Here is a 23692-nt window from a genome sequence, read left to right on the forward strand (position 1 = left end):
CCCTTGGTCGGCCCCCCCCTTACCACGCAGCGTCTCAACAATCGCGAGAGCAAATTCGAAGCTGGTCCCAGGACCATGGCTTGTAAGAATCAGACCATCCTTTTCCACACGATTCTCAAAGTAGCTGTAATGACTTTCATTCATCATTTTGTCTTTAGCAAGTGGGTGTGTTGTAACTTTGCTTCCAAAGCCTATTTCATGAGCCAACAGGGCAGTAGGACCTGTACAGATGGCGGCTCTGAGGCCTTTCCACTTCTCCTGCTCCTTCAGAATCTCTTTCATGGCAGCGGACTCAGATAAATTCTGTTCACCCAGATTATCTCCTGGTAGAACCACCACAACATATGGTCCCTCTTTTTTTGCATCTTTGAGACTGGCATCAGGACAAATGACAACACCACGACTACACTGCACTGGGTCTTTACAGCCAGGTCGGCAACAGTGACCTTAATCCCAGCTCGTCTCTCTCCTGGTTGAACCACCACATCATATGGTCCTCTTTTTTTGCATCTTTGAGACTGAAATCAAGGCAAATGACAACACCACGACTACACTGCACTGGGTCTTTACAGCCAGGTCGGCAACAGTGACCTTAATCCCAGCTCGTCTCATGACATTTACAGGGATGACGGTCTCCATTTCCTCTGCTCCTTTAGCCAGGATGACCAAAGCTCTTTTTGAAGCCATTTTTATGTTACTTTTTTTTAAGACTGCACCCCACGCCTCTTCCCGAGGACACGGAGCTTCAGCCCGTTAACCACAGAGACCACTCACCCTCCTGAGGTTTTCTTATTTCAAACTAGATGCCAACACTTAGGGTTGAGGGGGTCAGACACAGAGCCTTTTTGTTCACTAGGGTCTATTCTTCTCATGTCTAAACCTCAGCCTAGAGTTTTAATCACTTCTAGATGAAAACCACTCACTCAAGCAGTATTCTTCTAGAATTTTTCATTTTACCCATGCACTGTGACTTAAATGTCAAGCATTTGCAGTTCCCATTCATTGGTTTAGTAACTGTGACTTCGTCACTCCACAGGACACATGTATGGGGTTATATACAAGAGTGGGGTGAGGCAAAAACACAGTAATAATTTATGTTTTCACTCAGGTAGCAATGACCAAATCAAACCATTTTATAGATGATATTACTTATATTTCATATCACATAGCTAGATAATAATGAAGTGGGGGTGACAAATCAGTTTTGCTAATGCCTTCTCTATTAGACCGCATTGTTAGATAGCACCTTTAGAAACACTGAATTTTCAGCCCTGACATAGTGGAGCACATGGTAAGAATCCACTGCAAAATAATGGGTCCACTTGGGAAGGCCAAGGGTTTGAATCCCAGGTTGACTAGAACATGCTGAGTGTAAACCCATGATCCTGGCTGGCTGAAAGCTGGGAAGAGGATTAGCATGGGAAGACCCTGTGGGGGATCTCTTTCTCTCTCTCTCTCTCTCTTTCTCTCTCACTCACAATCAATAAACTTTCAAAAGAAATACTGAATCTTCTTGAACTTATTCCTGTTGTCTACAAACTCTCACCAAGTAGTATTGTTTCAAGTTTTTAAATCTTTAGGCATCCTATTATACATGGCAGTTTAAGATAAACTTGAAGTGTCTGCTTTTTCTCAGTAGATGTCAACTTCTTGATTTAATGTACTATATTTTAAAGTTATCTCACTATATTTTAAAGGCTACTATAAAATATGTAGTGAAATAATTCAATCAATTAGTTTAAGTGAAAAAAGGAAATCTTTATGTAAGATAATATTGCTATAAAACTACAATGATTTCAAAAATCTATTTAATTCCAAAAATTATAGAGGTTTTATGATTTACTGAGTACAGTAAAATATGCCCAGCAGCTTACACTGAGCTTCAGAAGCTTAAATGTGCAAAAGATTGAATTCTTTAGATTGATGGCATCTTGGGATAGTTAAAGATTATACTATTCCATTTATAAAGTGACTGTTAACCAGCAGGGAGCAATTGGGAACATGTTATGTTTCAAAGAAGAGATAACGTGTAGCGTGTAAGGCTAGAATTCTCAAGACATAGGTTATGAACATAGAAATGAAAGAACTCACTTTGTAAATTTGAAAGAATAAGTATAAAACTAAAACTAAACTTAAACTACTATTTATGCAACCCCCCCATTCTCATTTATGAGCTTATCTAATTTAATTCAAAGTGTTTTCTTAATTCTATTTGAATCCATATACACAAGAGAAATAGAAAAGCATGTATTTTCTTCAAAGGAGCAACTGAATTTCCATTTCTGGAATAAGTAAGTTAGAAACTACTTACGCAAGAACAACAAAATAAAAAGGTAAATGAAAATTACTATCTCAGATGTGTATACTTGCTCATTTCTATGTTCACTTACTTGACTTTTTTCTTTTTTTTAATAATATCTACTATTGCTGAGATCCTAGACTTTGTTAGCTAAAGCTATAAACACAAAAGTACCTAAACTCAGAATAATACACAATCTACACAATCTGGGACCAGCAGATGGTGTAATGATAACATTACTGGACTCCCACACAGTCGGCTGCTGTTAGAGTCCTGGACCTGGCAGCTTCAAACTCACGCTGGGCGCATGTCCATGAGTGCCCAAAGTCATGAGAAGAGAATGGTGGAGAAGGGACTGTGGTGTGGCTATACCCCCTGGGAGGTGATTTCTCATTTTCTATCTCTGTCTCTCTGGTGTACACATTCACCCTAGAGCAAAAAATGTCTCAAAAAAAAAAAAAAAGAATACAGAACCTAATTAAGGTAATTTCTATTTAATTTTTTTAAGTTGGACCATAGGTCATACGCACAAGAGTGAGAGAGAAAGAGAGAGAGAAATCGCTCCACAGGGGAATGGTCACTCCACGACCCCATTTCCTCCAGTATCCTCTCAGCATTTGGGGCATGAATGTACACCAGCCCTTGAACCATGAGTGACTATGTGGGAATGTGGGAGTCTAGCACCTTAACCATCATGCCACCTACTGGCACCATTTAAATAAATTTTAAAATAGCTATTCCCAGTTCGATTCTTGGACAGGGCACTTGAAAAACACACCGGGTGTATTGCTCAAAATCCTAAGAGGAGAATAGAAGGAATTGTGGCAATACCATTCCCTGTGGGGTGCTTTCTCACTTTCTCTCTCTCCCTCTCTCTGGCAAGCCCAGGACCATATAACAAATTTAAAAATAAATAAATATGAGACCAGCAAACAGTGTAATGGTCGCATCGCTAGACTCTCATATAGTTGACCATGGTTCAAGTCCCAGACCTGGTGGCTTAAACCTCATGCCAGGTGCAAGCCATGGGCCCAAAATCCCAAGAGAAGAATAGAAAAGGGTTGCAGCATGGCCATTTTCCCTGGAGTGGGGGGGGGTTGACTTCTCACTTACTGCTTCTCTCTCTCTCTCTGGTGAGCATACGTGCCCTATAGCAAAAATCTCTCTAAAATAAACAAATAAACAAACTGGGTAAAAGGATAGCAAATAAAAGAGGCTGCAATTTCTAATGCCATAGGTCTAATTCCCTAGAGAAAATAATAAATTGGGGATTAACGTTTAAGTGGGTTACTGGGTAAGTGTTCTCTGGCACAGGGGAGAACTAGAAGTGGGTAGAGCATAGAAAAACAAAAACCAAAACAAATCCAAGAACACATGACTCGACCAGAGACTATCTTCAGCCTCACCCTACACGGATGCTGCAGGGCATCAACCGCCATGCAGACTCAACTCCTCCCTGGCGGCTGCTAACTGGCAGGTGCATTTTGAAAGCAAAAGGCACAATTACATGAGCTGGCCTTTCTTCTGTCTTCCTCTACAGGAGGGAAGTGAGAGGGTTCTGCCATTCAGGTACCAGAGAAGCCAACATAGATCCATGTGGATCTGGGGGACGTGCTCTCGGCTGGACCTGAGCTCGCTATGACCTGTGACATGCATCTGTCCTCAACCAGGGGCCGTGGTCACGTTAGGGAGTAGTTAGACAAGAGCAGGGGGACAGGCCTGTCCCTCCCACAGAAATTCCCACCCCCATTAGTGTGGCCCAGTGGTCAACAATTCCCCATACAAGTGGTATGAGCCATCTGCCCCACCCCCAAAGTCCCTATCACACCTTAAAGCCAAACACCTGCCTGCCTGACCTCAAGGCAGAGCCCCACCTGCTCACCTTGAAGGTGGAACATACACACGAGGCCAGCAGCAGGCCCATAGGCTTCCTGTGCTCACTTAGCGGCTATCAGTGCTGCGGTTTGGACCCCACCAAGGCCTGTCGTGATGTATTTTGGGAAAATTCATGCACAGAGGGATGTAGGTAATGTCAATCAAATACAACTCAGTGAAGGAAGGAGAAGGGTTCCTGGGAGAGGGACCAGGAAGGGAAGCACAATCACAATCAAAGAAGCCCATCCAGAAAATCCTATGGCTGGTGCGACTTCAGCCAGCCCGCTCTCCCTTCTGGAACGTGCTTTGCTTGGTTTTGCTACCTGGTGTTTCTATACCATCTGCTTATCTGCTGGTGTCTGTCTGCCATTCTTTGTCCACAGGCTCCAAGGACTGCGGACCACAGTCACGCCGTAACAACGCCACTTTGGGTCCCCAGATAGAGTCTACCCAGAGTAGTAACTTTTTCCCACTCTGGTTACAGGTCACAGGTACTTTTCAGAGGAGACTCTACAGCTATTCAGTCCATGTATTCTGGATCAAACAACAGCATCTTATCCAGAAAATGAACAAGAGACCTTTATTTTCCACAGGGTCAGGTGACCTTCACTTCTGCTTGTTTATTCTTAATCCTCTAACATATGGATATTAATCCATAACCTGTTGGCTGATTATCCAGCTTGCCCCAGGAACATAATAGATCCCTTCAAATTTTATCAAAAGCCATGAGTGGCATGACAGTAAAACAGGAGGCTTTGCAAGGGTGACTCACATGGAAAGGTTCTGGGTTCACATCCCCAGACCTCCCTAAACATACTGGATACATACATGCCCATGATCTGGAGGTGACTGAGACTAGGAGTAAGCCCAGCAACAAGACCCTCTTGGGGGGGTGGGGAGTCACGCCGTAACAACGCCACTTTGGGTCCCCAGATAGAGTCTACCCAGAGTAGTAACCTTTTCCCACTCTGGTTACCCAAGTAAATGGTCACAGGTCCTTTTCAGAGGAGACTATACAGCTATTCAGTCCATGTATTCTGGATCAGACAACAGCATCTTATCCAGAAAATGAACAAGAGACCTTTATTTTCCACAGGGTCAGGTGACCTACACTTCTGCTTGTTTATTCTTAATCCTCTAACATATGGATATTAATCCATAACCTGTTGGCTGATTATGCAGCTTGCCCCAGGAACATAACAGATCCCTTCAAATTTTATCAAAAGCCATGAGTGGCATGACAGTAAAACAGGAGGCTTTGCAAGGGTGACTCACATGGAAAGGTTCTGGGTTCACATCCCCAGACCTCCCTAAACATACTGGATACATACATGCCCATGATCTGGAGGTGACTGAGACTAGGAGTAAGCCCAGCAACAAGACCCTCTTGGGGGGGGTGGGGGAGCAGGTGGTATGGTGGGTAGGGACTGGGCTTCCACATAAATTACCACAGTTTGAGTCCCGGACCTGGCCATTTACTTTCTCATCCCCCCTCCCACCAGTGAACACATGTGCCCTCTAGCAAATGAAATAATAATGAATTAAATGATTTTTTAAAATAAAAAGACTGCTGAAAGTCCTATCTCCCTTGAAAAACACACCGGGTGTATTGCTCAAAATCCTAAGAGGAGAATAGAAGGAATTGTGGCAATACCATTCCCTGTGGGGTGCTTTCTCACTTTCTCTCTCTCCCTCTCTCTGGCAAGCCCAGGACCATATAACAAATTTAAAAATAAATAAATATGAGACCAGCAAACAGTGTAATGGTCGCATCGCTAGACTCTCATATAGTTGACCATGGTTCAAGTCCCAGACCTGGTGGCTTAAACCTCATGCCAGGTGCAAGCCATGGGCCCAAAATCCCAAGAGAAGAATAGAAAAGGGTTGCAGCATGGCCATTTTCCCTGGAGTGGGGGGGGGTTGACTTCTCACTTACTGCTTCTCTCTCTCTCTCTGGTGAGCATACGTGCCCTATAGCAAAAATCTCTCTAAAATAAACAAATAAACAAACTGGGTAAAAGGATAGCAAATAAAAGAGGCTGCAATTTCTAATGCCATAGGTCTAATTCCCTAGAGAAAATAATAAATTGGGGATTAACGTTTAAGTGGGTTACTGGGTAAGTGTTCTCTGGCACAGGGGAGAACTAGAAGTGGGTAGAGCATAGAAAAACAAAAACCAAAACAAATCCAAGAACACATGACTCGACCAGAGACTATCTTCAGCCTCACCCTACACGGATGCTGCAGGGCATCAACCGCCATGCAGACTCAACTCCTCCCTGGCGGCTGCTAACTGGCAGGTGCATTTTGAAAGCAAAAGGCACAATTACATGAGCTGGCCTTTCTTCTGTCTTCCTCTACAGGAGGGAAGTGAGAGGGTTCTGCCATTCAGGTACCAGAGAAGCCAACATAGATCCATGTGGATCTGGGGGACGTGCTCTCGGCTGGACCTGAGCTCGCTATGACCTGTGACATGCATCTGTCCTCAACCAGGGGCCGTGGTCACGTTAGGGAGTAGTTAGACAAGAGCAGGGGGACAGGCCTGTCCCTCCCACAGAAATTCCCACCCCCATTAGTGTGGCCCAGTGGTCAACAATTCCCCATACAAGTGGTATGAGCCATCTGCCCCACCCCCAAAGTCCCTATCACACCTTAAAGCCAAACACCTGCCTGCCTGACCTCAAGGCAGAGCCCCACCTGCTCACCTTGAAGGTGGAACATGCGAACTAGGCCAGCAGCAGGCCCATAGGCTTCCTGTGCTCACTTAGCGGCTATCAGCACTGCGGTTTGGACCCCACTAAGGCCTGTCATGATGTATTTTGGGAAAATTCATGCACAGAGGGATGTAGGTAATGTCAATCAAATACAACTCAGTGAAGGAAGGAGAAGGGTTCCTGGGAGAGGGACCAGGAAGGGAAGCACAATCACAATCAAAGAAGCCCATCCAGAAAATCCTATGGCTGGTGCGACTTCAGCCAGCCCGCTCTCCCTTCTGGAACGTGCTTTGCTTGGTTTTGCTACCTGGTGTTTCTATACCATCTGCTTATCTGCTGGTGTCTGTCTGCCATTCTTTGTCCACAGGCTCCAAGGACTGCGGACCACAGTCACGCCGTAACAACGCCACTTTGGGTCCCCAGATAGAGTCTACCCAGAGTAGTAACTTTTTCCCACTCTGGTTACAGGTCACAGGTACTTTTCAGAGGAGACTCTACAGCTATTCAGTCCATGTATTCTGGATCAAACAACAGCATCTTATCCAGAAAATGAACAAGAGACCTTTATTTTCCACAGGGTCAGGTGACCTACACTTCTGCTTGTTTATTCTTAATCCTCTAACATATGGATATTAATCCATAACCTGTTGGCTGATTATGCAGCTTGCCCCAGGAACATAACAGATCCCTTCAAATTTTATCAAAAGCCATGAGTGGCATGACAGTAAAACAGGAGGCTTTGCAAGGGTGACTCACATGGAAAGGTTCTGGGTTCACATCCCCAGACCTCCCTAAACATACTGGATACATACATGCCCATGATCTGGAGGTGACTGAGACTAGGAGTAAGCCCAGCAACAAGACCCTCTTGGGGGGGTGGGGGAGCAGGTGGTATGGTGGTTAGGGACTGGGCTTCCACATAAATTACCACAGTTTGAGTCCCGGACCTGGCCATTTACTTTCTCATCCCCCCTCCCACCAGTGAACACATGTGCCCTCTAGCAAATGAAATAATAATGAATTAAATGATTTTTTAAAATAAAAAGACTGCTGAAAGTCCTATCTCCCTGTCTCTATCTCTCACTCACTGTCTCTCTCTCACTAATAAAAGCAATTTTTAAAAAGCCACACACCATCTGAATTAATTTCCAAGTATTTTTGCCTTGCCAATGCTATATAATTGACAAGATCAGGTCATAGAAGTAGCTCAGGCTCTGTACAAGGTAGTGTATTAACTTTGGACTAAAAGCATTCATTTAATTGGCGAGGCAGTTCTGGAGAGTGAGAGACAAATTCTAAGCATCCATTTTCCTCGTCTGTCCTGTGAAGATAAAAATATTTGTCCTGTATTGCCTTTGCATTCTAAAGTTCAAAATGAAACATTGTGAACAACACAACAGCCCTATCTAAGTATTATTTACTTAATTGTGTTCATTTGTGCAAAATGTATTGGGTCTATGCCATTTTAGAGTTGGTATGTATATAGGACCAGTCCCATAGCACAGTGGTTAAGCACCTTGCAGAAGGAGCTGGATCCAATCCCACTTGGCCAATCACAGTTCAAATTCCAGCCCTGGTGGCTTAGAAAGCACTCTGGGCTCATGTGCATGTGTGCCCAAGATGCTGGTAGGAAAGATCTCGGAATGCCAATGCTTCACTGGGAAATGCTTCCTCTCTCTTTCTGGCAAGCACACATGTCCTCTTACAGCAAAAGAAAGAAGACAGTATGTATATACACATATGCAAACACATGCATATATGTATGTATAAAAAGAGTGAAATTAATCTATAAATAATAACATGAGTTGGAATGTAAAATAATTTGGTCTTCTGATAATTTTGATAACTGTATTGTTAGCTGATAGAAGAATGAGACTTCCTTCACTTTTTTCAAATTCGTTCTACTTTCCTAGTCCTAAAATAAAAAGGTTTTTTTGTTTTTTGGTTTTGGTTTTGTTTTTTTCATTTAAATTTGAAATTGGTCTTTCCAGCCCATGACTTTTCTTCCTTCTGAAAAGGCCTCCTTATAAAAGCTACAAAGGAATCTCACACTTCAGATCGTTCCCTCAGACATTTCAATAAGTGTAAATGAATTTTTTAATCTTCTGGCAGATTCATAATGCCCCACAGATGTGCGGGTGAGAAAAACCACACGAACATCTATAAGAGGAACACTGTCCACTCACAGCTGCGGTATCACTTCCAGTGACTCCATGTGCTGTCCCCAGCTGCTATTTCATCCTCCCTACAGTGCTTTCATGTTGCAAACTTCAAGAAGGAGAGAGCCTCTTATTAAGGCAGTTCAGGAGCGGCTTCCTTCTGACAAACTCCACTGCATATCAACTTGAGACTTGAATGAGAAAACAGCCATGGAGTCACTTAAAAGATACCTTGACAGGAGGAAAGCTTCTCTGGGAAGAGAGAGAGCAGTAGAAAGAAGGAGAGAAAGGAAAGGATGAGGGAGGAGAAGAAAAGAAGGAGGAAATGAGTGATGTTTACATAGAAGCAACTTGTTTACACTACATGGTGTTGGTAGAATTTTTTTTTTGACCCACAAGAGTGTGTTTACAAGGAAATGTCACTGAGGCATAGTCTTCAAAAATGTTTGTTCTGAGGAATTCCAAGGGCAAACAGGAAATGGAAATGTTCAATCTGAAAACTGCTCAATGGTACACCTAGAAACTCCTCACCCACGACTCATGTGTTCTCATAAACTCAGTTTACAATATTGGATTTTTAATGTTAATTCATCTATGGACCAGTCTGTGAACATTATGGCCCCATCTTGGGGTTCATTCTCCCTTTCTCTTTCTCTTGTTTCCCACCAGATCTCCTGCCACAAGATACAGCCTAACCTTCCTATGTTTCCCTCCAACTCTCTTTATGGGGACTTCTAAGAATAAAGCCCTCACTTTCAGTTTCTCATACCTGAATCTGATCTCCCAGCCATTGAAATGCATTAAATCCAGGATCGGTTCTGATGACCAAGATCCCAAAGACAAACTGAAGACCCAGGCCCCAAAACACGGCCCTCCAGGACACCTAGGGTAGATAAGAAAATTATTCCAATGCGAGTTCTAAACCTACCTGTTCATTCCCTGGTTGGAGTTTCAGATATGGGTATACAAACTCTGGGGGGAACCAACCTGATATTAACAGTAAATCTGAGGTAAGACGGCGTACAGAGCACAGAGGTTGGAGAAGGAGAAACAGGGCAGTAATATGTAAAGAGCCACATATATCTACATAGTTTTCAGAAATATGCCTACAGGTTAGATGACATCTTTACATGCACACTTAAAAATAAAAATGTCACAAACCAATACTTTAACATTACTAAATGTGGGACCAGCAGATGGGCATAATGGTTACATTGCTAAACTCCCAGGTAGTTCGAGTCTTGGACCTGGTAGCTTAAAACTCATGCTGGACACATGTGCATGAGTGCCCAAAATCCCGAGAGGAGAATGGAGGAGAAGGGATTGTGGCATGGCCATCCCCCAGGGAATGATTTCTAGCTTTCCGTCTTTCTCTCTGGTGAGTGCACATGCCCTATAACAAAAATCTCTCTTTAAAAAAAAATCAATATGTGTAATGGAAGCTGATTTTCTACTGAATTTCGTTTTTATTTCCATCTCTCTTTTTCTTTCCCTCCACTTCTGTTTCCCTCTGGTGAGTGCATATACCCTTGATAAAAACTTTTATTTATTTATTCTAGGTTTTTGCCATAAGGCATATGCATTCGCCAGAGAGAGAGACACTGAGAAGGAAAGTGACAAATCATTGCCCACTAGGTATAGCCATGCTACAATCCCTTCTCCTCCATTTTCCTCCTAGGATTTTGGGCATGCACACGTTAAGTGCCTGGTGTGATTTTTCAAGCCTCTATGTCCAAGACTCAAACTATGGTTAGCCATATGGGAGTCTAGCACCTTTAACCACCATGCCACTTACTAGACCCATCATTAAAACATTTTTAAGGGGCTGGCAGGGCGTGTGGTGGTTAAAGCTGCTGGATTCCCACATGGCCAACCATGGTTCAAGTCCTGGACCTGGAGGTTTGCTTTCTCACTTACTTTCTCTTTCTCTCTCTCTCTCTCTCTCTGTTCAAATTAAAAAATAACAATAATATTAAATAAAGGTAAGTTGAAAAAATTGTAAAAAAAAATTGTAAAAAAAAAAAAATAAAAGATAGCCAGTGCAAAAAATAATTCTTAAAAAAGTTTTTTTAGAAGTGATGCACAACATTATTGTAAGGTCTTGGGGAAGGGGAAAGAAAGATGGCAGAAACATTCCTGCCAGCAGGAACTTCCTGCTTCTGCATCTGATGCACCACCACCAACGGACTTTTCCACCCTTCAGCATTTGGCGTGCCCACCAAAGGTGAACAGAAACAGCCAACTTCATTGGCCAGACAAGGACCCGTGGTGACCACCTATTGGACAACGGCCCTTTAAGAACAAGCAACACCCACTCTGGGGTGACTCCCTCTGCCTCTGACCAGGCCACGGGACCTCAGCTGAGAGCTTTTCACAGAATAAATTATATTGGTTTTTTTAAACCCCAAGGCCTAACTCTGGTATTTTCATCTTTGCCGCCTCTGACTCTGTCCCCATTCCCAAATCTAACCTAACAGTTATTGTTTAATCATATATATTTAAATAGTATAATTATGTACAGGAAAAATATATCCTGAACATGATATATGCTATTTCATGTTCCTTTACTGTTTTATCTTTTTTTTAATTTAATTTTTTTTATTTATTTTGAAGAGGTTTTTGCTACAGGGCGCGTGTACTCGCCAGACAGAGACAGAGAGACAGAAAGCTAGAAATCATCCCCTAGGGAAGATGGCCACGCAGCAATCCCTTCTCCTCCATTCTCCTCTCGGGATCTTGGGCACACACGCACACACGCCTGGTGTGAGTTTTAAGCCATCGGGTCCGGGACGTGAACCGCGGTCGCCTACGTGGGAGTCCAGTGACATAGCCATTATGCTGACTGCTGGTCCCTGTTTTATCTTTTTTTTTTAAAGAGGCATTGCTGGATAGGTAAATTTTACATACTTCCAGATGTCTTTTTTTTTTTTTTTTCCTACAGGCACTAGGCATTTTATTTCAGTGCTTCACCTTTCAATTTCTTTTTCTCATTATAATATGTATTCATTTTAAAGATCTTCTAGTTTAAGAGGTATTTACTTCAGAGGGCTTTTCTGGAATGGATTTTCTACCAGGAAGGTAATTTATCATATTGAGTACTGTCTCTCAAGCTAAAAAGGAAATTGGTAGATAATAAACATTCTCAATGTACCCTTCGCATTTGCAAGTGCAGGCTTTAAAATAAGACAGATGCAGCTGAAGCCTTTTAAGTGGCGTGATACAATACTTAGCATGTGCGTATATTTTGTTTAAACTATGTTTTTTAATTGGTTGTCTTGGCACACTATACTAAAGCATTTACAGAGTTTGAAACCTAGTCATGTTATAAGATAACCAGAAATGCTACTTTTCTTTAACACATATACCTATTAGAGATACATTCCATTTTAAGAAATCCTTACATAAAAACTCAGGTCTCTAAATATCTGTCCACTTTCAGTAAAACACAATATTTTACATGAGATCTATTTGTAATGCTTTGTTTTTTCTTTGTTTCGTAACAATTGATTTTATAGGGTCAATTTTGTGGTGCAGAAGAATATGCATAAGAGAAGTCAGGGACCAGAAGGTGGCATGATGATTAAGGTGCTAGATTCCCAGATGACTGATAGGGGTTTGAGTCCCAGACCTAGCAGCTTGCTTTCTCACCTTCCCTCCTCTCTCTCTTCTCTCTTCTCTCTCTCTCTCTCTCTCTCTCTCTCTCTCTCTCTCTCTCTCTCATGCACATGTCTTTATAGCAGATAAAAATAATAAATAAAAATTTTTAAAGAGAGAAGTCAGATCCCATATGGTAATGTCAGTCTGAATATTTAACCTAATCAGCCTGAAACACACCAGGAATGTGACTAAGTGCCCAAGAGCCATCTGGCTGGAGAACTGGAGGAAGAGGATTGTGGTGTGACCAGACCCTGTGGGGAGTACCCGCCCCTCCCTTACACTCTAACAGGTGCACACGTGCACTCTTACAGAGGAAAAAATTTGATTTCACAACTAAGTTTTAGGAGACATATCAATTTTCAGAAATAAAAAGGTTAAGGACTGTATCTGGCATGTAAGATCATGAGAAACTTAGCACGTGGCGTGGTTCTTTCAGCACTGTGGGCACATTTGAAAGGAAATTCTGTGTCTCTGCATCTAAGCATTCATTACATTTTGGAGGCATGTATTTAAAGGGCAGCTGGACTAACCATTCTACAAAAGCATTTCAATGGACTACCAAAGTCTTCTTCACCATTCCAGTTGTATGTAAGCTCTTGCACTGTGAAGACTGGCCTCACATGCTGAACAGCCAAGGCCTTTCCAGAACTTTGTTCGTGCAGTGCATCCACACCAACGGCCACTGAGAACCACACGGTGATTTTCATATTCTATAAATACGGCAATTTGCAAAAGCAATCTTTTCCCTATGGAATTTAATTCTATGTGGGTATTTTAAATGTAAAAATCACTTTATAGACAGCGCAATAAAAAAATATAAAGTAGTGAGGCTAGCAGGTGGTATGGTGAGTAAGGTAGAGGATTCCCACATGGCTGACTGCAGTTCAAGTCCCAGTCCTGGCAGCCTGCTTTTTCACTTTCCCTCACTGTCTCTCTCTCTGGTGAGTGCATGTGCCCTATAACAAATTAAAATAATAATAATGATAAGTAAATAAGTTAACTAATTCATGTGAACAAAAAATGGCTTCATGAGAAGGTATGAAAAATGCATTATCAGAAATAGTAATTCTCCAGGGCACAGAAAAAGAGAACAGTGAAAGAAACAAAAATCTTCAAGCAGGTCCATTGAAATTAGGAACCATGGTTTCTAGTTTTAATTTACTCTGTGGGTAAAGGGAAAACATTAAAGGTTATACACAGGGAAGTATTATGCTAAGATTTAAAATTCTCTCACATTATAGAAAAAAATGGTAAGCACCCATTCCAACCGTGAGCAATATGAAGGCAAAAATATTATCTCAAATCTTTATTTTGCGTCTTCATTACCTAACCCAGTGTTGGACATCATGGCAATTACTCAATAAATGCATATATAATTATGGAATCCAAAATAGTTATGTAGCAATACACAGAAAAAAAACTTAAACCTATTTCTTGTGATACTCTTGTGTCTTGAGGAAAGATTAAACTGTTGGACTAATTATTTCTAACTGGACAAATATAATTCTCCAATATATTTACCAAAGATTTCCTTTTATTATTTTTAGAGATTTTTGCTATAGGGCACATGAGCTCACCAGAGAGACAGAGAGATAGACAGTAAGAATTCACGCCCCACCCCACCCCCGGGGAGATGGCCACAAGGAGATCCCTTCTCCCCTGCTCTCCTCCTGGGATTTTGGGCATGCACACACATGTGCCTGGCATGAGTTTCAAGCCACCTGGTCCAGGACTCAAACCACAGTAGGACACATGGCACTCCAGTGTCTTAACCACTATTCTACCTGCCAGCGCCAAGATTTCCTTTTCTAGGGGTAAAACTTCAGTAACAGGACATGGCTTCTGCTCACACTGTCCTAAAGTTAAACTTTCCTCTTTAGAGCTTCAAGGCCATTTCCCTTCATCCACTGAAGCAAGATGATTTGTAAATATAATTTTCTAGAATTTTCACTCATGGTCCACAGAGAACCTGATAAGTTTTATATGTGCTTTTTAAAAGGGACACAATAGTATAATAAAGGCTTCTAAAGAGCCAAGCACATGTGAGGTATCAAGAGCAAAGACTACAAGAATTTCTTGTAGTAATCACATAGTCAAAGTCTGTACACAAATTAAAGGGAAATTGTATTTTATAGTTTGTTATTCGACTAAATGCTGATGAACGTGGACCTAATTCCTAGTGAAACTGGTAGCATATATTTAGAAATGAAGCATTTTTAGCATAGTTGTTGCCCAGACTTTCTTTATTCTGGAAAGGTTTCCTATGAAGTCCTTTTTCACGCTTCACTCCTTTTCAATCGCATTTTAGTTTGTTTAGAGAATAAAGCTTGAATGCATGAACACATACAATTTACGGCACTGGTGTTAGGACGGACTTTTTTTGTTAATGCACATGTACGTACCACCACACACACACACACACACACACACACACACACACACACACAGGGCCACAGGATCGACAGTCTTTAGAAACCAATGTAGTGACAATCTGGTAACCAGCTCTGCTCTGCCTCAGGCCCCCTGCAGCATTCCCTGTGTCAGAGCTGTCCTTTCCCTCTCTTCCTCTCTGTTAATCTGGTCACTGTGCTTTAGTTTTCAAACCACTCCAGGAGGCAGTTTATACGTTATACATGTACACATTATATAATGCACATATGTGCCTGTATATAAATATATACATTATACACACATATAGATACAGATTATCATTAGAGAGATAGTTATTCAAGATAAATAGGATCATTATTTCCAAATTACAAATTTTCCTTCATGGTATATTTTTCTCTTTTTTAACAAGGTTTGGTTATTTTTATTTATTCTGAGAGAGAAATTTAAATATATATATATAGAGAGAGAGACAGAGAGAGAAACTCATTAAGGATATAGAGATATATTTCTAATACCTCTATCTCTCTATCTGTGTATATAGTCTATATGATTATTGATTCAGGGCTTTTGGTCCTGTTGACTGTCTACCATTGGCCTGGTTTAACATTAGTGCTAAGATCCAGCAGGACAGATTCCTATTTTTTGAAGAGCTTACATTTTAGTGGTCAATATATACCAATAAAAATGGAATTTCAATGTAATGTTATCATGGTAGAAGTATGAATTACTTAAGTAACAAAAATATTTTTTTTTCTCTGTGGTATCTTAAGAGAGCTGCTTATTTGGATTTGAGGGTCGATAAAGGTTTCCTGTAGAAAGTGGTATCTAAACTAAGACCTTAAGTATGAATGATCCTTTGCAGAAAAAGCTGCAGGCTAAACTATCAGCAGGTGCAATTTACCAGATCCAAAAGGGAGCAGGGTCTTTCTTAGGAAATGCACACTTCATCTGGATGAGGCATACGGGGTAAGAGATGAAAGAGAAGAGGTCACAATAAAGACGTAAACAGAGGACAAGGGACAGAAATAGGGAGAAGCTATATGCAATTATGCAGGAATTGGACTAACTTCCTTGGGGTCAATGAGAAGTCACAAGTGTTTATACAAAATCATTCTGAATGCTAGATTGGGAATGAATTGGAAGGAGTTAAAATTGAGAGGATGGCAGAAATACTCATTAGGAAGTTTTCATTGTATTGAGCCAAGCAAAAAGCTAACATGCTCAGACTCAGACTGGAGAAATACCGATGGACTGGACAGATAGAAGAGAGAACAAGTCATGTGCTGCCAGGTAACACATAAAATACTAGAAGGGTTAAGAGTTAAGAATGAGTCCCAGATTATTGACTTGAGCGAGTACTGCTATTCCTGATAAGCAGCCCAAGTATCCAGTAAATATTAGATTGAGACTTTCATAGCATGGGCTATTCCCTATTAGTTATTCAACAAATCAAAATGACTGTAACTGCCTCTTATGGACTAAATTTTCTCTCCCCCAAACGTTAACCTCCCATCTTGATTATATTTAGGAACACAGCCTTTAAAGAGGTCATTGAGAATAAAGAGCTGATAAGGGTAGGCCATAATCCAATATGGCTGACATTCTTGTAAGAAAAGATTGGGATTTACAGAGATGCCAGGGATGCACATGCATGGAGAAAAAATCATGTAAGAATGCATCAAAAAGACTTGTCATTTGCAAGCCAAGGAGAGAGGCCTTGGAAGAAATCCACCCTACTGACATCTTGATTTTGGACTTCCAGCCTCCAGAACTGTGCAAAAAATAGTTTCTGTTGATAAAGTCACCTAATCTGTGGTGTCTTGTTATGGTAGTCTTAGCAGACTGATATGCTCCCCATACCCAAACTCAACTAAACAGAAAATTGCCACAAGCATATAGGAAATGAATCACATTTATCAGAGATATGTAAAGTCCACGTGAAGTATATATGTTGACTGCCTCTTATGGACTAAATTTTCTCTCCCCCAAACGTTAACCTCCCATCTTGATTATATTTAGGAACACAGCCTTTAAAGAGGTCATTGAGAATAAAGAGCTGATAAGGGTAGGCCATAATCCAATATGGCTGACATTCTTGTAAGAAAAGATTGGGATTTACAGAGATGCCAGGGATGCACATGCATGGAGAAAAAATCATGTAAGAATGCATCAAAAAGACTTGTCATTTGCAAGCCAAGGAGAGAGGCCTTGGAAGAAATCCACCCTACTGACATCTTGATTTTGGACTTCCAGCCTCCAGAACTGTGCAAAAAATAGTTTCTGTTGATAAAGTCACCTAATCTGTGGTGTCTTGTTATGGTAGTCTTAGCAGACTGATATGCTCCCCATACCCAAACTCAACTAAACAGAAAATTGCCACAAGCATATAGGAAATGAATCACATTTATCAGAGATATGTAAAGTCCACGTGAAGTATATATGTTGGAAATACAACTTTCAGGGACCAGCAGGTGGTATGGTGGTTAAGGGACTGGACTCCTATAGGGTCTACCACAGTTCAAAGTTTGAGTCCTACACCCAGTGGCTTGAAAATCAAGTCAGTCCTATGTGCATGCATGCCCAATATCCTGAGAGAAGAATGGAAGAGAAGGGACTATGCCAAGGCCATTCACTCTGGGGGGCGGGGGAGTGAGTTTTCACTTCCCCCCTTTCTCTTTGGCAAATGCTCAAATTTTTTTAATACAATTTTCAAAGATAGATAGCCAATATTATGTTATAACTTTTTTTTCCCCATTAAGTCATTGTAAGTAATTTCAGCCTTAGTCCAAGCCAATGCAAAATGTCTCAAGAAGATAATTATTAAACATTAGGTCACTGAACACAATAAACCCATTCAATTAATGACCTCATGCAATGATTATGACACAGAATGGCTTGAGGATGCTCTTTCCCCCAACCTTATAACTCCCCAAAACACTTCTATTCTAAGAACAAATAATAGATGTCCTAGATAAAATCAGCCACGCGACAAGTTTACTAAGTCATCTTCTAACCAGATTTCTATTCCTAAAATTCCACTTTATAAAACATCTAGTCTTCCTATGAATCTCCTGCAGATTTTTAAAGTTGTCTTAATTTCCCATTATCACTAGCAGTGCCAATTCTATTGAGTTTCTGTAGTAATGCCATACTATTTGTCGGTAGACCAAAATAAGTTACACAAGTTATTTCTGTTTTTATAAATCCATAATAATTTATGTGGATTAAAGCTCACATGTTAGGATATTTTCTTTCCAAGAGTTGCAGAATTTATTCATGATTTTCTACATTGTTTGCACTACTTACTAACATAAACTGAAAGTTACATTGAGTTCTCTCAAATTAGAATCATTGGATTTAAAAATGATCTTTCTCCAAGAATATTTTGTAAAGAAATATATGGTCATTTAGTAAAATTTGAAGGGAGGATCTTTAAAACAAATTGTTATATCAAAGTCTCAAATATTTTAGGGTTACTCATTTATTATTATGTGGAAACTCAGAAAAAAGGAGAAAACTCTCCTCTCTACATTTTACCACCTTTAGAACATTTTCTATATATTTGTGTAATAGTTATTTGCAATTGACTTGTATTTCCCAGTGTATTACGGAAACCTCAGAAAATAATATTAGATTACTTGTTTTGCTTCCTTCATAGTGTCATTCAAGATGACTCACACACAATATAGATTTTTAGATTGAATGAAACCAAATATACCATCACATTTGTAATTACTGAAAATCAAAACATTTCCACAGAGAGCCCGATGATTCCAGAGAGACGAGAGGAACATATGGGACTTAGCATTATTCTGTCAGCTCAAAAATGAACCATGCACTCTAACTAGTCTTTATCATCAATGTAAATTTTACCAGATAGGTTTTACTGACAAAGAAGCTAAGCTCAAATTATGTTGAAGGAAAAAAATCCACCAGGAGTTTTTATTCTTTTTTAATTATTAACATCAAAGGACAAATTCGGGGGCATTAATCCAGGCTTGAAAGAGAAAGTACACTACCTTCAGAAAAGATAGTTCCACCGGGATCAATTTATAAAACCAATGCAACTAAAAATGTTCACTGTAACAATATTCAATAAGTCTAAAGCAAAAATAGTTGAAAACTGCTGGCATAAAATAATCTAGACTTTTTCTAAATTAGTGGTTCAAGAAGCGTATTAAAAAAATGTAGGGCTTCTACCTATTGTTCAGTGGTGGTAATAATTTCTGTTCTCTCTTAAACTGCATCATTTTCCACGTGTAATCCACCAAGTGATGGGGGGGGGGCGGGGATGTGCGTTCAATGGTGGCAGAAGTGGGAAAAGTGAAAAGACAAAAAAGATGAAGATGTAAAAAGCATTTTACTGCTGGTGTGACAGTTGTATAACAACAAATTCAAAATATAGCATTTATAATCTTTTAATATGCAAAACATAATATAAACAGCATGTCAATCAAATTGGAAATTTATGAGTGCTTTGGCTGATTGAATTTAGAACCTACGATACAAACTGTGAAGTGTTGGTCCCGGCGCATCCCAATATCTGTGTTTTTTAGGTCCTGTGAGGTCCATGGAAGAGACAAGAAAGCATAAAATAGAGCAAAGAGTAGAGTTTGCATAAGATGGTACTCCAGAAGGCTTTAAAAAAAAAAAATTAGAAAAAACGTGAGCAAATTACTGACCTAGTCACAGAGAGTATTGAGTTTTCTGAGAAAGAAAGGGAATTCTACTGACTTTTGTGGTAGTCAGTATCGAAAAATGTGTGAAGAAGTGTTACTACAAGGGGTCGGGAGATGGAAAGCAGAATCAAGATTATATGACTTAGGAGAGTACCCGAGGGCAGCCAACTACTATACTATATATTTTAAAATATCAAATTTACCCTGCTCCCCAGCCATCCAGTCAGACATTTTCTATAGGAAATATATTTTTTAAGTAATTATTTAATTTTACTTATTGCTAGTAGTATTTCATTTGACCAGAGAGAGAAAGTGAGAAAGCAAGCTGCCAGGTTGGCCATGTGGGAGTCCAGTGCCTTAACCACCATGACATCCGCTGACCCCAGTATAATATTATTTTAACCTACAGGCTATTTTTTAGAGAGATTCACAGAAGATTTTTACTGATGTGAAATAAATTAGCAGTTTTATCTCTAAAAGCAGCACGCTTGGGGCCAGCAGGTGGCGTGGTGGTTACGGTATTGGAATCTCACATTGTACACCATAGTTTGTGTCCTGGACCTGTGGGCTTGAAAATCACATCAGAGGGAACCAGCAGTTAGCGTAATGGCTATGTCGCTGGACTCCCACGTAGTCGACCGCGGTTCGCGTCCTGGACCCGGTGGCTTAAAACTCACGCCGGGCGCGTGTGCGTGCGTGCCCAAGATCCCGAGAGGAGAATGGAGGAGAAGGGATTGCGGCATGACCATCCCCCCTTGGGGGTGATTTCTCGCTTTCTGTCTCTATGTCTCTCTCTGTCTGTCTGGCGAGCGCACGCGCCCTATAGCGAAAAAATCTCTCTCAAAAAAAAAAAATCACATCAGACACATGTGTGTGGGTACCCAAAATCCCAGGAGGAGAAAGAATTGTGGTGTGACCATTCCTCCTGATTTCTCACTTTCCCTCTCTCCCTATCTCTCTCTGGCAAGTGCACACATCCTATGGCAAAACAAACAAACAAACAAAGCTTTTAAAAAATTTTTTAAAAAGGTCTGGTGGGTGGTATGGTGGTTAAAGTGCTGGATTTCCACATGGTCAACCACAGTTCAAGTCCAGGGCCTGGTGGTTTGTTTTCTTACTTTCTCTCTCTCTGTCTCTCTCTCTTGCTCTGGCCATATTAAAAAATAACAATTATAAAATTAAATACATTTTTTAAAAATAGAACATAAAATGGCACACTATTGGAGCAATTAGTACACATAGAGTTCTTGTCAATATTTATTTTAATTGGTACAATTGGATATTAATGGCATAATGCATTAGACTTTCCAGCATCGAATTGCACTGCATTGCTTTGACTGGTGTAGTGGTAGCTAACAAGAACAGTGCCACACAAACAAATGGCAACAGAACACTTTCAATCTGAAGGGATAGTGTTCTAAAATGGAAGTACTAGAGACAACCAATAAATCATACTTGAGTATTTAGGTTAAATAAGCAGAAGACATTGATGTAACAAAACCAACATGGCAACGGTGTTTTCTTTTTCTTTTTTTTTTTTTTTTTTTTTTTTTTTTTTTTTTTTTTTGTTATAGGGTGCGTGCACTTGCCAGAAAGACAGAGAGAGAGAGAGACAGAAAGTGAAAAAATCACTCCCTGGGGGAATGGCCATGCCGCAATCTCTTCTCCTCCATTCTCTTCTTGGGATCTTGGGCACGCACGCACATGAGCCCAGTGTGAGTTTAAGGCACCGGTTCCAGGACTCGAACCACGGTCGACTATGTGGGAGTCCACTGACATAGCCATTATGCTAACTGCTGGTCCTGATGTTTTCTTTTTACTCTTAAGTGTTCGATTTAGGACTGGAGTATGACTATAGAGATCTTCACTAATTCACTTGTGGGTCGTTTGTAGAAATTCAACAACAACATGACCTAAAGAAACTCTACTACTTTCTTACTTTCTAAAATTAAGAATTGCTTTTAATAGGTTGTAATCCTTGAACTACGGGATCATGTTATTTTGGGCTACCATCACACAGCTGTTCAACTGGCATAGATTGTTCTCAATGAAATGTGGCAACATCACAGATGGAAGACTTGAAGGGTTTGTCTTGCACAAGAGCAGGTGTGAGAATCACGGCGCCACCACCATTCCGCTAAGCAGCATGATGCTCTTCCTTCTTGCAAACAAAACAGGTGATAACTTGAAAATCTGGCACCTATTTTGGCACCTGCAACAATATTTGTCACTGAGTTTAAATAACAATATGCTTCCAGTTTGTATCTCTCGCCCTTGTATGGAAAGCTTGCAATGCCTCTAACATCTACAGTGCTTCTTACATTAGTTACAAAATCCAGGATAGACTGAGATATGCATCCAACACATAGGAAGGGTTTTCTTTTCTTGAGTATATGCTGTATCTCAGTTGCTTTCACTGTTTAATTAGATTTTTTTTCAAAGCTTCACAGAGGAGATTCACAGCTTCTATCTAATGTTTGAAAAGGATTCAGAGCATTTTCCTTCCCCAGATGAATTCTGCACTTGGGATTTGTTTCCAACATAATTGTCACTTGAGTTGTATACTTCAGAGAATTGAATATTCTTTTTCCTAAAATTATTTGAACATTCTTTCCAAGGTGGTTTTAAGTTAGAAGAACTACTGAATTTTACAGAAGTGTTAGGACTCTCGAATGGTCCAAACACATTGTTCTAGTAGAATCAGCTGCTATAACAGCTTTGCTAGAGTTTGGGTAATTTATAAGAATGGAAGTATAATTCAACTCTTTGTTTGGATTTCCAAGGTCCAGCAGGGGCCACATCTGGTAAAGGTCTCCTCACTGGTGAACACAAGGTGGAGGGCAGGAGCTTGAGCAGAGCTGTGCTTCTTGGTCTGTCTCATTTCCTCACCTTATGAACTCACCAGAACCACACATGGGGCCCACCCCCTGATGCCTGATCACTTCCCAAAGGCCCTGTCTTTCAATGTCATATCAGATTAAGTCCCTTCCTTAATACCATAATAATACAACCATATTCAAACACATACATTTTCAGGAGGCATATTAAAACAATAGCAGGCAGAGCTGGCAGGTGGCATGGTGGTTAAGATACTGGGCTCCCACATAACTGACCACAGTTCAAGTCCTGGACACAGCAGCTTAAGAATCACACCAGGTACATGTGTGCACATGCTAAAAATCCCAGAGGAGAAGGGACTGAAGTATAGCCATTCCCCCCATCCCCCACCACCTCTATGGCAAGTGCATGCTCCCTGTGGCAAAAATCTAGTAAAATGTATATACAGACAGATAAAATACAATGAAGTTTTATTAGTTTCCAGCTCTGGTATGAACAGACAAAAAGTTATAAAGGTTGTATGATTTAATTAGCAAAACAAATGTTAATTTATTATTTGCTGCTTCCTTCAATGTAAAACTGCTTTGACTGACTTGAAAATAAAAATCATCCTTATCCATCCCAGCATACTTCTCATTACACTGTAACACTCACTACTGGTGTGGCCAAGCTCGCTTGCCTATGGCTATAATACTGACATAAATTTCCTATTACCTCTGACCTCACCCAGTGCTCTGTTTCGAGAATGCCCTGACTACCCTTTCCTAGGTACTCAGACATCACTCCTCTGATAACCCACATGTGTAAGAGATGTGCTGTTTCAGTAAGTTCACTTATAAGCCAATTGGGAAATATTATTAATGATATGTATGCAAACTATCTTTTTTTTTTTTCTTTTCCCTTTCCTCAAGTAAAAGATAAAGCTGAAGAGTTGAGGGGAGGGAGGGTTCCAGATTAGACAGGGTCATGGAAAAACAGAATGTGTGGGGAGAGATTTGCAGAAACTGAGCAGAAACAAGCGGCTGGGGGAGGGGTTGTACTGAACCTCTCTGTTCAGAAAAGAAAAGGGGGTGGAGAGAG

At 40.6% G+C, this 23692-nt stretch overlaps 1 pseudogene; it reads right to left on the minus strand.

The window, feature by feature from the left end:
* On the minus strand, positions 1 to 731 carry LOC102475262 (protein/nucleic acid deglycase DJ-1 pseudogene; annotated as a pseudogene).
* Between the last annotated feature and the right edge of the window lie 22961 nt (positions 732 to 23692).

Source organism: Tupaia chinensis, unplaced genomic scaffold, assembly GCF_000334495.1.
Source record: "Tupaia chinensis unplaced genomic scaffold, TupChi_1.0 Scaffold147970_1, whole genome shotgun sequence".
NCBI lineage: Eukaryota > Metazoa > Chordata > Mammalia > Scandentia > Tupaiidae > Tupaia > Tupaia belangeri.